The sequence below is a fragment of the Mycteria americana genome, chromosome 1 (assembly GCF_035582795.1).
Source record: "Mycteria americana isolate JAX WOST 10 ecotype Jacksonville Zoo and Gardens chromosome 1, USCA_MyAme_1.0, whole genome shotgun sequence".
In the NCBI taxonomy this organism is placed as follows: Eukaryota; Metazoa; Chordata; class Aves; order Ciconiiformes; family Ciconiidae; genus Mycteria; species Mycteria americana.
In genome coordinates this window covers 149,576,190-149,589,422 of record NC_134365.1, presented here as the reverse complement: position 1 = coordinate 149,589,422, position 13,233 = coordinate 149,576,190, and the positions used below count along the sequence as shown (strand labels likewise).

The following is a 13,233-nucleotide window of genomic DNA, read 5'->3' as shown; positions in this document are numbered from 1 at the left end:
ATGACAAAGCACGGAACAGCAGCCGGCTCGCTCGGAGGCCGGAAGGCGAGCCCCGGCTAACTAGAGGTATACTGAAACCAGGCCCCTGCCGTGGCCGCGCTTTCCGCCCCCCGTTGCTTACCGCCCTCGCCTTCCCCACCTGCCCGCCTCCCGCGGCGCGGAGCAGCGCGGCCCGGCGGTGGCGGGCGGCCGCAGGAGGCCGGGCCCAGCGGCGGGGCGGGGCCGCCGCTCCCGGTGCCGTCACGAGCGGGCGGGCGTCGGGCCGCTGGGGGTGCGGGGCCGGCGGCTGCCGCGGGGCGGTGCCCGGCAGAGCCGGGGCTGCGGAGGTAAGCGAGGGGCGCGTGCCCGGTTCCGAGGGCAGCCGGGGAGCTGCCCCGCCGCGCTCTGAGGAGGGGGCCGGAGGCAGAAGGTGCGCCTCCGGACCGGGCCTCGCTGCCGCCGGCGGGTCTCGTACGGCTGAGGCGGGAGGAGCCGCTGACAGCTCCGGGGGGTGGGGGCGGCGCGGCGCTCCGCCGCAGGAGCGGTGGCAGCGCGCGCGGGGGGCGGCCGTTGGGCGCGGGGCGGCCGTTGGGCGGGGGGCAGCTCCGCCGCGCCTCGTCGCCTGTCGCCGCTGAGGGCGGCCCGCCCGCCCTCCGTCCCGGGCGCGCACCGCTGAGCCCCCATCTTGGGGAGGCCCTGGCACCCGGGGCTTGCTTCGTGCCGCGTCGCCGTTTGGGTCATCGTTGTTGTCATCTGCAGCGCGCTGCTGTGTTTGACGGCGTTATTCGGTGTGTTCTCACGCGTTTGTCTTTTATTAAGGTTCGTCCTGAGCATCCGCGTGAGCCGTGCCGGGCTGCCGTGTAGAAATAAGGGCGTATGAACTGTAAGCAGCTGTCTCAGGAAAAGATGCAAGAGTCAGACATCAAAAAATAAAAGGATGATGTTGCTTTTAATTTGTTATTTAAGTGGGTGCTTGCAAGCTCCTGTGCATTTCGGTTTCCAGGTATTTTTATGAGATCTGTGCTTCTCGATATTATCCCGGACGCTTGTTTAATGGCTTTGTGCCGCAGCCTGGGTTTGTAGAACAGCGGGCTGGCAGGCCCTGCGTCCCTGAGACATTTCTGATCTGCTGCGTTTGTTGTTGCGGTGGTGGGGTGACCCCAGGGCGATGTAGTGTGGTTGGGACCTCAAGTAGTGCTACGCCCTCCACACCTGCATGCTTTGGCACTCAAAAAGAGTCACGGAAACACTGGTGTGTGCAGAAGGCCCCATCCTGAGGTGGGATTGTCCCTTCAGCGTTGCTAGCAGGAGTTTGAAAAACTGAAGATCAGAGGGTCGGTTCGTGATTGCTGTCTGATGATGTGTGGTGCACCCGTGCTCTTCGGTGAGTTCTGCTTTTTTTGGCAGCGATGCTGTCATTCAGGGAACAGGAATTGAAGAGCAGAGCTTAGCGAGCAGAGTGTGCTGTGAAAAGCGATAGGATGTTTAAGAACATTTAACCTCGCTTAATTTATTCCAGACCAGCTTTTATGATTCCTTTCCCATGTAGAGAAGCCTTAAAAGGAAACAGATTGTATGTTTAGTTTGGTGCATGTTTCAGATTTTTGCTCATTTATTAGGCTAGAATATGGTTGTGAAATATAGTAGAAATGCCTTTGCACTGCCTTTGCAGAAATGTTGCACCATCATCTGTTTCATGTGGCTTTGATGGAGCACTGTAAGAATGAAGTTGTAGCTTTGTCCCAGTGGCATGCATTTTCCCCTATACAATGAGCAAAGTCAATATATGCTGGTCAAAGCTCAGTATGGACTGCATGTGCTGCATAGACGGTGGAGTGGCTTTTGCCTGGGCAGTTAAGCACTCTGTGTTGACAGTAGCTTTCCATCTGCAAGCCAATATTCTTTCTGCAGAAGTCTGTAGTATCGAGCTTGTCTACCTTGGCAGTAGAGAGCTAGCTGGGAAGGTCTTCCTGGGTTACTTTTTAAGCAACAGAAGCAGAGGCTCTTGTGTGTTTGCATGCCCTCAAACTCTGAAGCAAGGGAGATGAGCTAGCAGAACCCTGTTTTCCTGGAAACAAGATTATTTGTTTCCCCTTGAGGAGCCACCGTTTGCTAATGTTTTTTTCAAAAGCTCTTAATTTAAAAACTTATTAAAGTTTTTCCTGCTTCTGAAGATTTTAATTCAGTGGGCTGCCTTGCTTCTAGGAACTCAGAGGGCCCTCACAGGGAATGCAGTATCTTGCCAATTTTTTCACAAGTCTCTGACTCTCAGTGCAAATGTTAGGTGGGAGCAAATGGGGGGGAACATATGTATTTTTGGCAAGAACTTGAAATTCAGTAGTCTTAAATTTAGAAGTTCTGGCACTTTCCAAACTTTGAGGTGGATGTGACCTCTTTTATTCACTGCTCCCTGCTGGCAGTACCAAGTTGTTAGCAAATCATGATTTCAGTGCTGTTTTCAAGTATCTGTATCTAGGCTTTATGCATTTTTCTTGATACATTCACAACTTTGCCTGTTATTTAATTTACTTTTAATGAGCTAATTTTAACTTAATCTATAGTGGGTGGTAGCTTGTAGGGACCCACAGAGAAACAAAGAACCCTGCCAAAGTGTGGCAAAGGAGCCACGTGATCTTCAGAAGGTGATTGGCTCTGTTACTGAAGACAGTGATCACACCCCTGCAGAAACTTATTTATTTCTGTCTCGTTTGCTGTCAGCTGAGACAGAAGGCTGTACCCCTACTAGGGTAGTAGAATTTTTGGTGTTAAGGTCTCAGATATATTGAAGGTTGGACATCCTCAGCCATGTCTTAGACCTGTTCAAGTCCAGTGTGGTTGCACAGGTGCTGTATTAAATGGAAGAAGTTCTCCTTGTGGAGTGAAATGACTGCTAGGAGAAATGGCTGTTGTGTTTCCTATACGTTCTGGGTGCCTTAACGTCCATATTATTGTACTGGAACTAGGAAGGAAAATAAGGCGGCCAAGGATCCCCTTTCGGTTCTTGTTTCCTTGTTAAGATTTAATTCAGGCTTCTGGCATGTGCTTCGTTACAGCAAATTTTAATTGCCTAATTGCTAGTACATAAGATGCACCTTTAGAATATAAGAATAACTCTTGGACCCCCTTTGTAGATTACTTTGTTGGAAAAACTTCTCCATTTCTTGCCTGGATGTGGAGAGCAATTGCCTTGCTTGGAGATAAAGTTTGACACCTCTACCTGTTGTCCGTGAAGAGAGACAGGAGATCAAATAACACAGGCAGCACAGCTCGGAGCTCTATCTTATGCGCTCTTTGCTTCTGCTTGTCACTTCCCTTCCTGTTTCTTTTCTGACAGACTGAATTTCCTCTCTATTGTTGGATTATCTGCCTAAATCTCAAACAGACATCCTTTGAAGAAACGTTGTTGGAAAATGTTGTTGACCTTGGAAGAAGAAAGCTTTGGGGTCTATCTACCTCATCCACATGGGTCAGGCAGATAGGCATAGCCTCAAATGTGTGTAAATCACGCCTATTGCTGCTTAACCTAATATGATAAGCTCTTTACTGTAGATGAAGTTGATTCTTCTGGCTTTCAGGTAGAAGGAGAATTTTCCCTTTCCTGCTTCACAGCCACTTCCCGCTGCCACTGCTCTCCTTCCTTTGATTCCCATGTTCCGTTCTCTGTTGTGGTCTGCTTACTGTGAGGGAAGTGTTGCCACAGAGGGCAGCGTGCGAGGCAACACCAAAGAAGAGCCAAGGCAGATCAGGTTGAGAATGAAGTGTGGACCAGGTGTAGTAAGGAAAATAGCAGGGACATTTGTAAATTAAGGATGTGACTGAGAGGAGGGTGTGTGTCTTGGCTGCACGGGGGAGTGGTAGGGTCATAGCTGGCTTTTGTGGTTTGTATGGCACGCAGTGAGGGAGGTGTGCACGAGATAGTGGAAGGCAAACTCCCCAGACTTCCCTGGCAGTTATTGCTGTATTTTCCCTGTTTCAGAAACTGGGATTAAAGATGTTATATCAGCCAGCACAGGTGGACATTGTGCTTCTGCTTCTGTCAGCTTGTTGAGCCAGCCACTCTTCTGTCTCTCACAGGGGAAAGGGAGGTGCCAGCTCTGCAGAAATATGTTAGCACTTCTTGAAAAAAACATTTGAAAGCTGCAATAAAGTGTATTCCCTCAGCAAGAAGGCTGTCCCTGGGTGTTTATACTTCCATGGAGTGTGGATTTCTTGAATTTATTGTATTTTTACCAAATATGCAATAAATAGTAAATAGGGAAATTGATGTACCAAGGTACGTCCTAACTTAGCTAAAACCATCTTGATGAAATACGAGAGAGTAACATAGTTTTCCCCCTAATCTTCAGGCAAGTTGAGATCTTGATCTTTGGTGGAGACTTTGTGTGCAGCTTATAATACACGGCCAAGGATTTCTCTGCAGCCAAGGTTTGTGAATGTGTGTTTGTATTCACTAAAAGTACTCATTGCGTACAACAGTGAGATGTTGCTAAGACATTGTATGAAATCAACAGTATATATTGAGGAAGACATTGACATTCTTGAGCTGTTATGTGTACCTGGCCCACTCATGAGAGTGTAACCCTTTGATGTTCTTGTATTTCTCATGAAGGCCTGAATCTTGTTTGTGGTCTACTGCTCTGCCATGCTAACAGAGAAGCCTGTTGTGTGAGAGATGACGCTCTCTAAATACAGCTCTGTTCTTCCAGTTTGTTGCAGACAGAACAGGTTTTGTGGAGGAGATAACTGAGCGAGGTGAAAGGGAATAGCATGGTAGAAAAGGAGTGTGGATATAGGGGGTGAAAGTGAAGGGAAAAGAGCGGGAAGAATGAGAGAGTAGATGGCTCATACAGGAAAGAGGAGAGAGAGTGATAGAAAAATGCATCCAGTGTGTTTCTGATCTGTATAAGAACCTGCAGACAAAGGCCTGGTACAGGGTTTGCGTGCTGCTAACGCCCATTGCTAGGTAAGATGCTTTAAAGAAGTTGGGGTCGTCTGCTCTCGCAAGCATGGCTATTTTCATCTTGCTTAAGAAGATAATATGTTTTACCACCCATCTAAACTTTTATAAGAATAATTATTCTTTCTACCATATGACTAATTATAGGAAGCATACATGTACAGATGTTGCAAATCTTTGGAAACGGCAAACTGCAATTCCTTGATTCCTAGTTTATAGCTAAGGTACCCTTACTGCAGTGTAGCAAACTGTACAGAATTCTACAAATAAAATCAGTGCCTGCAAATGCCTCTGCACATGCTCAGTCCATTCCTTTTTTACAAGGCTAAGAAGTCCAGATTAACTCTGTGCTTGAATAGCTGCTCTACCTGGTGGTGCCCTGCTGTATTGCTGAGTGTTCTGTAACGTCCTTCCTGCTACAGAAGCACGTACAAGTAAAATGAACAGTACTTAGAAAGAATTTGATGCCTGGAATTTCTCTTTGCAATGAGTAGGACAAGTCTCTAAGGTAGAAATTATGGCTAACAGTGGAGGCACAGGGGATACGAGATTTGCTGAGAATTTTTTCTTCCATTCATTCTCTGTCTTTAAATCTATTGTGTTGGGGAAAGTGCAGTGCTGGGCTTACTGCTAGGGTTAGGCATTGGATCTTTCTGTAATTCCGGTTTGTGTTTGTTTCAAGCCTTAACCCTTGGCAGTCTGAAGCTTGGGTTCAGCTACTTTTTACATTCACTGGGCTGGAAATTACTGCCTCCCACAGGAGGGCAGGTGGAACGAAATGTGTGCCTGCGCTTCAGCAACTTTAGTGCAAAGTTCAGCGGCTTAATTTAAACTGCTGGTTTGACATTTCTGAAGAGTGTTCACTTGATCTGGTCCATTGACTTTGCTTGGGAGGCCGTAAACTTGAACAGCAGCGTGGTAATATCTTCAGTCAACAGAGCTACTTGCCAAGCTCTGTGTGCCGTTTTTCTGTTATATTTTTACCGTAAAGTGGTAAGTATTAGTGCATTGTTAATTCTGATAGCAGTTCTGTAAATATCAGAATTTATTGAACATTACAGCATTTGTTTAAAAAAAGGTTCTTGTGTATTGTCTTGTGGAAGATGCTACTTATAAAATGTAAAATCTGGGATAAGTCTTCCTGTCTAGGTCAGGAAGTTTGTAGAGCATTTCTTAGGTGCTTTGTGAGTATGGACATTATCTGCACAAGAGAATTCTATCGTGGGTATCTTATCCCTTCCAGTTTTTATGGGTCACTTTTTTAAGTTCAGAATTGTGCAGTATCACACAGACAGATATAGAAACAATTAATAGGAGACCAGTAGTTAATAATATCAGTAGAAAAGTCATGTATGTCTAGCCATGTTTAAAAGTCGGTGTCACAGCTGGAAGCTAGGAGGTAGTGTCGTGTGACACTTAACTGTCTGTGGACTCATGAACTTGCTGTACTGTCCAGTCGCATATTTCTAGAAACACAGATGAACATGGTCCTCGAGGTTTTCTAGTGATCATAACTTTTGCTCCCAAAGTGTGGGTGGATTATACGTCATGATTTTTGGGGCTGGGGGAACCGTTCGGCACTATTGGTTCCATGCTGAATGGAAAGCAATGCTGCCCTGTACAAACAAGGCAGTTATAGGCATGAATGTAACATTTTAAACCACAAATGACCTACACGGCTGACAAAATAGCTGTCTTAAAAGAGCGATCCATGTAACCACCGTTTGGCCTCATGGATTCCAATTATGCTAAATCTTTAGTTAGATGATTTACTTCTCTGTGTTGTATTTAATGCGCAGGAGGGGCCTAACCTGGGGATGAACTGTGCAGTAAAGGACATCAGTGAGTGTAACAGCTTTATTTGTTGCAGGAATTGGATCAAAGCAATCAAAGCAGGGGATTGAAGGAAGAGGAGGACAAGGTTGTTTTCTAATTGAGAGCTGCATCCTTCCAGAGGCCTGGGACGCAACCTTACCACTCCCCACAGTTTCTGTGTCATGCAAGGCAAGTCTTTAAAAATTGTCCTTTTGCCATTGGTCAATACAATGTTTCTCAGTTTTTGGGTGCCTGATTTAAGATCTAGTTTCAGTTTTACAGAACTGCTAAGCCCTCCCAGCTATTTCTGCATATATTATGTAAAAGACTGTATACTTCCAAAGTTGAATCATGGATGTCTTGAGTCGGACACCCTAAACTAGTTGATACTTTATTCTTTCTGCAGAAGAAGGCTGGTTCTCCCTTGAAGTCTGTGCCCAGTATCTCTCCTGTTCCCACAGCTGGTTCCCAGCCTCCTCGCGGCAGCTTAGGCTGGCCCCCTTGGCTTTCCGCTTTATGGTACTTATCCAGTCTCTTTGGTCTGCCCATACCTGTCTGCTCCCCAGCTCTTTATTGCAATGATTCCTCCCAGCCAAATAATTTCTACCCCCAGACCTCAGTCTTCTGACAGCTTCATTTTTTTAAGCCAACTTTGCCAGTATTGCTCTTCAAATCTATTACTACTTCTCCTACTCCTTCAGTTTGGCCATTTTTTCCCATGCTTTTGAATTTGATATTTCTTTTTTATTCCTGAAGGCTTGTCCTAGAGATACAGGTTCTGTTGGCCCAGTTCAATGTTCAGTCAAACTGATGTTGAATGATTATTAAAAGGAACTGTTTTCCAAACTCCTTGGGCTGGAGCAGTGACTCTGCCTGAAGGGCAGTGCATGTGCAGTTAGGTCACCTGTGGAAATCAAGAGTACTCAGTTTTTTGGCATCTTGGAGATTTTAGTTGTGAGTTAATCTCTACTGGATCTGTGTTTACTGTGACTTTTTAAAGGATTAGGATAGAAAGAAAAGACTGCCAGTTTTTGTTGTTTTTTAAATTTATGCAAAACATTTTTCCTTTAGCCCTTACTCTTGGCAGTAGTTGAACTGTTTTAGCTGAAACTAATGATTATTCTTTAAAAATCAGTCTGAGACAAACACTTAGCATGAAAAATTTCTGGGCACACACTTTGGGAAAATGTAAGCAACTGAAAACAGCAGTCTTTTAAGAAGGGTGTTGAGCAGCCATAGTTACGGGTAGCGATGCTACCGATCCCACCTTCTGATTGTTCCTCTCTTGCTGAAGGATTAGAAAGTGCTTTACAAACTGTTCATTCACTTCGTGTGAACCTGTGTATCTCAGCTATTGTGCAGTGACACAACAGCATAATGTTTGGCATGCAGTGGCATATAAGAGGTTTTTAAAGCAATGTGGGACTAGTGATGGCATGTAAATGACTTGTCAGTTAGAAAATAGGGGAAATCATGTGTAGCAAGGAACTGCTTTCAGTGTAAACAGAGACTTTCCTACTCTTTCCCTTTTGGTAAGAATGGTGGAAATGTTGAAGTGCATCTTTGCTTTGATGTATACCAAAACTCTTTATCTCCCCAGGCAATGTACCTTTCCCAAACAACTGTGAGGAAGCATTTGTTGAGCACTAAGTCAAAATGTATGGGTGCTGCCATCTAAGTTGTCTGCATTACTTAGGTTTTTTTCATCAAGTAATAGACAGACTTCATCTTACCAAGTTTGTAAGACTTGAGAAAACTACATATGCTCTGACTGAATCTTTTCTACAATATGTTTCTTTTGGCAAGAACAGATTACCCAAGAATAGTTGTTTTGTCCTGTTAGTTTGACCCAGTCTATATTTTAGTAAAGTTACCTCTTCCAAGAAGTATCAGTAAGAACTGTATTTCTGCTGGAAGTACTAATGGCTACAGTAGCAGTGCCTGAGACACAGGCTTCCAACATGAGCTGTAGGTTTACTGCTTCACTTGAGCTAGAGATGGATATGGAACAAGCCTTGTTAATTCGACATCAGGTTCTCACATAGCTTTCTATCTTTGTTTGTGATTTCTGCGTCATGGTGTCTGAAATGTTCTGTACTTAATATATTAATGGTAGGTTACAGTTCTGTGTTCCCAAGAGGCTTTCCAGCTGGGAGCAAGCAATCTGTTATGACCAGAATGTTATATACTCTATAAAAAGAGAGCACAGCAAAATACAGTCAGTCGAGAAATCTATGTGAAAGCTCCTATAGTGAGTGAATCTGCAATGAGAGTTTTGGATGTGTGCGCTCTATTCAATTTTGAGAACATTTCAGATTAAATATCTAATTAATATATTGAATGAACATGCCTACATAAAATATTTAGCAGTTCTGTTGTATAGCATAAGTAGCCCAGTTACAGTAGAGCAGTAAGTGTCCAGGTGCTGTTAGAAACTGGAACTTCAGCACCTTGCAGGCTTGGATGTGAACTGAGCAATTGTATTAAAATCTCATAGGTAAAACGAGCACACTGCTAAACATGGACTGGTGAGATGTAAATAAAGCCATTAGAAGTCATCACAGGCTCACTGTTGGCTCTTTGTATGTGTACTGTGCTGCTTTTCACTGAGTGCATAATGCCTGTTACTTCTCAGCAGGATAATATTGCCCTGGGAGAAGAGACAGTGGTGGAGTGGAGGCTTCTGCTCTGCTGTGTAGAAGCAGCTCGGCAATTAGACTAGCTGCTGTGCACAGGGAGACTTTGAGAGCTGCTCTAAAAACACTGCTCTCCAGTCCTAGCAGAAAGCAGGTACGTGGGGAGACAATTAGTGGGGAACAAATTGTGAGGATCAGTGTTTTCTAGTGAGATTTCCCTTCTCACGAAGGGCAGTGAAAACTTCTACTGCTTTGTTACGTAAATGTCATGTCTCACATACGTGTTTCAGGGGCTAAAGACCTGCATAGGAATAGAAATTCTTTATTTCTGTGGTTCTCTTATGTTGCCTCCTTGTTATGTTTCCCTCCTGTTGCTCTGAAGGGACAAAAGCACGTTTTCATCCTGGTTTCCCTTACCTCAGAGTTAACTCAGGATACTGCAGCTCGGAAAGTAACATATTAGTTTTTACTCTTGGAACAGCAGAGTGCTGTTGTATTACCATCTTGCTGTAGCAGTCCAGAGTTGCTTTGAACATCTTCTGTCTAGCTTTGGAGTGTTGAAATCCCCAGAAGGTGTTTGCTCCTGGGCTATCTGCTGCTGTTTGAAGAAAGGCGGCAAACAACATAGTCCTCTCCACTGACATGTGTAAATAAGCAGGATAATTCATCCCAGGAGTTATCACTGGAACCCGTCTTCCCTTCCACACTGCGCCTGACAGGTAGAGGCTGGAGAGAGGCACAGTGGTACAGTAGTTCTTCTGCAAGGGTGCTCCTGAGAGCTTTCAGTCTGAGGGTGGAAATTTATTTTGCTGTAAGTGCACCTTTTTCCCCCTCCCATTTCCTACTTCCTACTCTGGAAATTTGCATTTGGGACAGGCACCTGGTGAGCTTTATAACATCTTTATAAGCTTTATAACATTTTATAACGTATATAAAATAATGTCATGAGTAATTCTCCCTTGAACAAAGGAGGTTGTGAGGCCTAACTTCTACATGCAGCAGTTAAAAAAGGGTGTCAGGGAAGGTATGTGGCAGTAGTATTATCAACCTTGGGCATTTGGAAATCACAGGAAGCCTTCAAAATAGTGAGGGTTGTTGAAATAATCCTTGCCATAGATTTCATATTTGTCTCCCAGCTTTGGGAGCTTTTAGGTAGCTCCCAATCTTGATGGCCCCCGTTCAATAATATTGAGTAAAATAGCATGTTGTGTGGTCACTCATATTCCGCTCTTCCTGAAAACCCTCATGTCTTTAAATTTTTTCTGCCTGTGAATGGTGTTGAAGAACTAACATGCATCCTGCCCTCTTTATGAGTTGACTTGTAAGGCATGTCTGCAAGCTCTATTCTGATACTGATAAGGTGAAAGGTTTTGTCTTTCAGATGTGTAATACATGCTTCAAGGACCTGAGTCTTCCAGGAAAAGGCTGAGTATAGTGAGACTTGGGTAAAATAATGAGAAGGAACAGTGATTCCTGAGGGAATAATTGTTAGAGGTTCTACAAAATCTCCGTGTTTCTGGGTTTCTCTGAGGCCCATCACAGTGGTTATGCGGATGGGTAAAACCCACTTTTATATGGGCTTCTAAATATGTCTGGATTTGTGTAATTGTATATGGTTCAATGTCTTAGGGATTCATGGTGCAAAATTATGCACAGGATGCCAGTTTGATGCCAACATCAGCATCTATATGTGTTGCATCTACCTGGAACTTTTACAGAGTGAAGAATTAGTGAAATGCAAACAAGTCCATTTTGTGGTATTTCTGCAGCAGAGCAGTATCGGGAGCTACACAGCCTCTGAACTAGAGGTTTTGAGCCAGGTGTTTTACAGGAAGCATTTAATTTCAGGCTGCTCCTCTAGCCTGTACTGTGACCCTCGCTGTCATGATGAGTGCCCTCCCAGAAGCATTCTAAGGTTCTGAGAGCACAGCGTACCCTGGTAATTTCCATCTGGGACCTGCTACGGAGATTTATAAATTAGAGCTTGCGACAGTTGATCTAATTTAAACTGTGACGTCTAAAGATTGGAGGAGGCAAGAAGTGGTAAAAATCTATCTATATTCTTGCCCTTTTTTTGGTTTATTGTTTAGCAGCTATGTTGGAGAGCCCATGAAGACATGTGCCTCTAGGGAAGGTAATATTGTGTGGCTCTGGAAGGAGGAGAGTTTCAGTTCACCTAAAAAGTGTCAAGAGTTTGGGGCATAAAAAAGAAAATATAAATGTTAGTTCCGTAAGTAGAAGGAAATGGTGACTTTTTCGATGGCCCCTTTTTCCTCATTGCTGCAGTTATGCTTGCAGATTAGGATTAGACTAGAAATGAGACCATTTGAAACATTGAAGCCATGAAGGTAGCAAGAGATATACCTGAACAGAAAGGGTACTTGCATAGCACAAGTTGAGAGGCATGGGCTGTCTGTGAAAGTTTGACAGGATTAGGAAAAGCCATATGTATGAGTTCTAGGCAAACAGACTTTAAAAGACCTTGACATGAATTTATGGAGAAGATAGGGAAAATATAATTCATCTGTCATTATTTTTATGATGTAGTTGGTGGGAAGGAGATAATGAAAGACCCTCTAGAATTATGATTGAAGGTCATGAGAACATAACTTGGAGAACTGCAAGAAGCAAGACTTGAGAAAAGAAAAAAAAAAAAAAGAAAAAAAACAAGGAAGGGGAACTATGAACTCTGAGGGAACTTTGGTACTACTGAATTAACAGAATTAGCAGTCAGAAAGTGAAAGCACCCAAAAGTCTAAAAATTGGGAGATTTGCATTTCTCAGAAAGAAAATGAAAGGAGAAGCAGCTCTCTGCACAATACATTTTCAAAATACTGAACTAATGCTTGAAAGGAGTACTCTCAAGGCACTGTGTAAGTTAGAAGGTCCAGTACAGAGGCCATGTAGAATTTTTAAGTGATAAGAATTTGCTGTACTTTCAGAATCAGCCTCCTAAAGCATAACAGGAAAAAAGAAAACCTGAAAGTGAAACATGAGGTTCCCGTGTTGACTAATACAGATACCTAAATCAAAGAAAATTATTGATTGCAGTTGATGCATATAGAAATTAATCTTTCACTTTGCATGTTTATCCTAAAATACTCTGTCTCAGATGCTTTGATTTTTAGTGACGATGATTACTAATATTAAAACTTCTTTAATGGTTACCCTGTGGGTAGAAAGAAATATGCAAATGTAGTTAATTTCCAGAGAGGAAGAAAGATGTCTTAAAAATAAAACCATGGTTGCTCAATTGACTATGTCTTCAACAAGCCATTGGCACCAAGGAAATGGCGTGTTATCCTGTCATCGGTAATCCACAGTCATGATCCCATCTTTCCCATTTCCATCAGCTGCAAGATACATACTAATTTCTTCTCTCTTGGCCCAAATGAACAGCTTTTTACTTCTGACCAGATGCTTGGTTAGGATATTTTTTAAGGTTGGACTCTTGTGGCTGTTGTGTGTTGAAGCTGGAACGTTGATGCATTACTAAAATGTTGGCTTTGTAGTCCTTTCTGTAAGGTAGCTCTGAGTACCATGGCATATTGGATGTAAAGGGGTTTGTTTCCTACTGAACCAAAATTAAGAGAGTAACATCCCGTGAGTAAGAAACAACTCCATCCTCCTCCAGACTAGGCAGCATGAAAGCTGGTTCTGGTCAGAGGAACAGCCTCTGCCTCTGAAGAGCTGCTTCCCATCCTTCCTAAAGTGTAAGCCTTCCCAGGCCATCAAATGGAAGTCAGCCCCCTTCCCCATCCCTTCACCTGCCTACCTGTTTACTTTTGAACAGCTGTTGCACCCCTTTACAAGGTGAGTGGGTGTGCGCTGAGAAAGGGTTTAGTT

The 13,233-nt window shown here is 43.9% G+C and overlaps 1 protein-coding gene across 15 annotated transcripts in view; it reads left to right on the top strand.

Annotated features, from left to right (window-relative positions):
- The first annotated feature begins 261 nt into the window (after window positions 1–261).
- Window positions 262–13,233, top strand: part of INPP4A (inositol polyphosphate-4-phosphatase type I A) — a 132,688-nt gene continuing 119,716 nt past the window's right edge. For 12 of the 15 annotated variants that reach the window (XM_075523776.1, XM_075523801.1, XM_075523873.1 and 9 more), the window contains exons 1-2: window positions 262–326; window positions 6,807–6,940. The gene's annotated coding sequence lies outside the window, so the exon portion shown is untranslated. Of the gene's footprint in view, window positions 410–748; window positions 768–6,806; window positions 6,941–9,386; window positions 9,542–13,233 lie in introns of those variants that run through there. The other 3 variants (XM_075523752.1, XM_075523734.1, XM_075523744.1) reach the window with 3 other exon arrangements.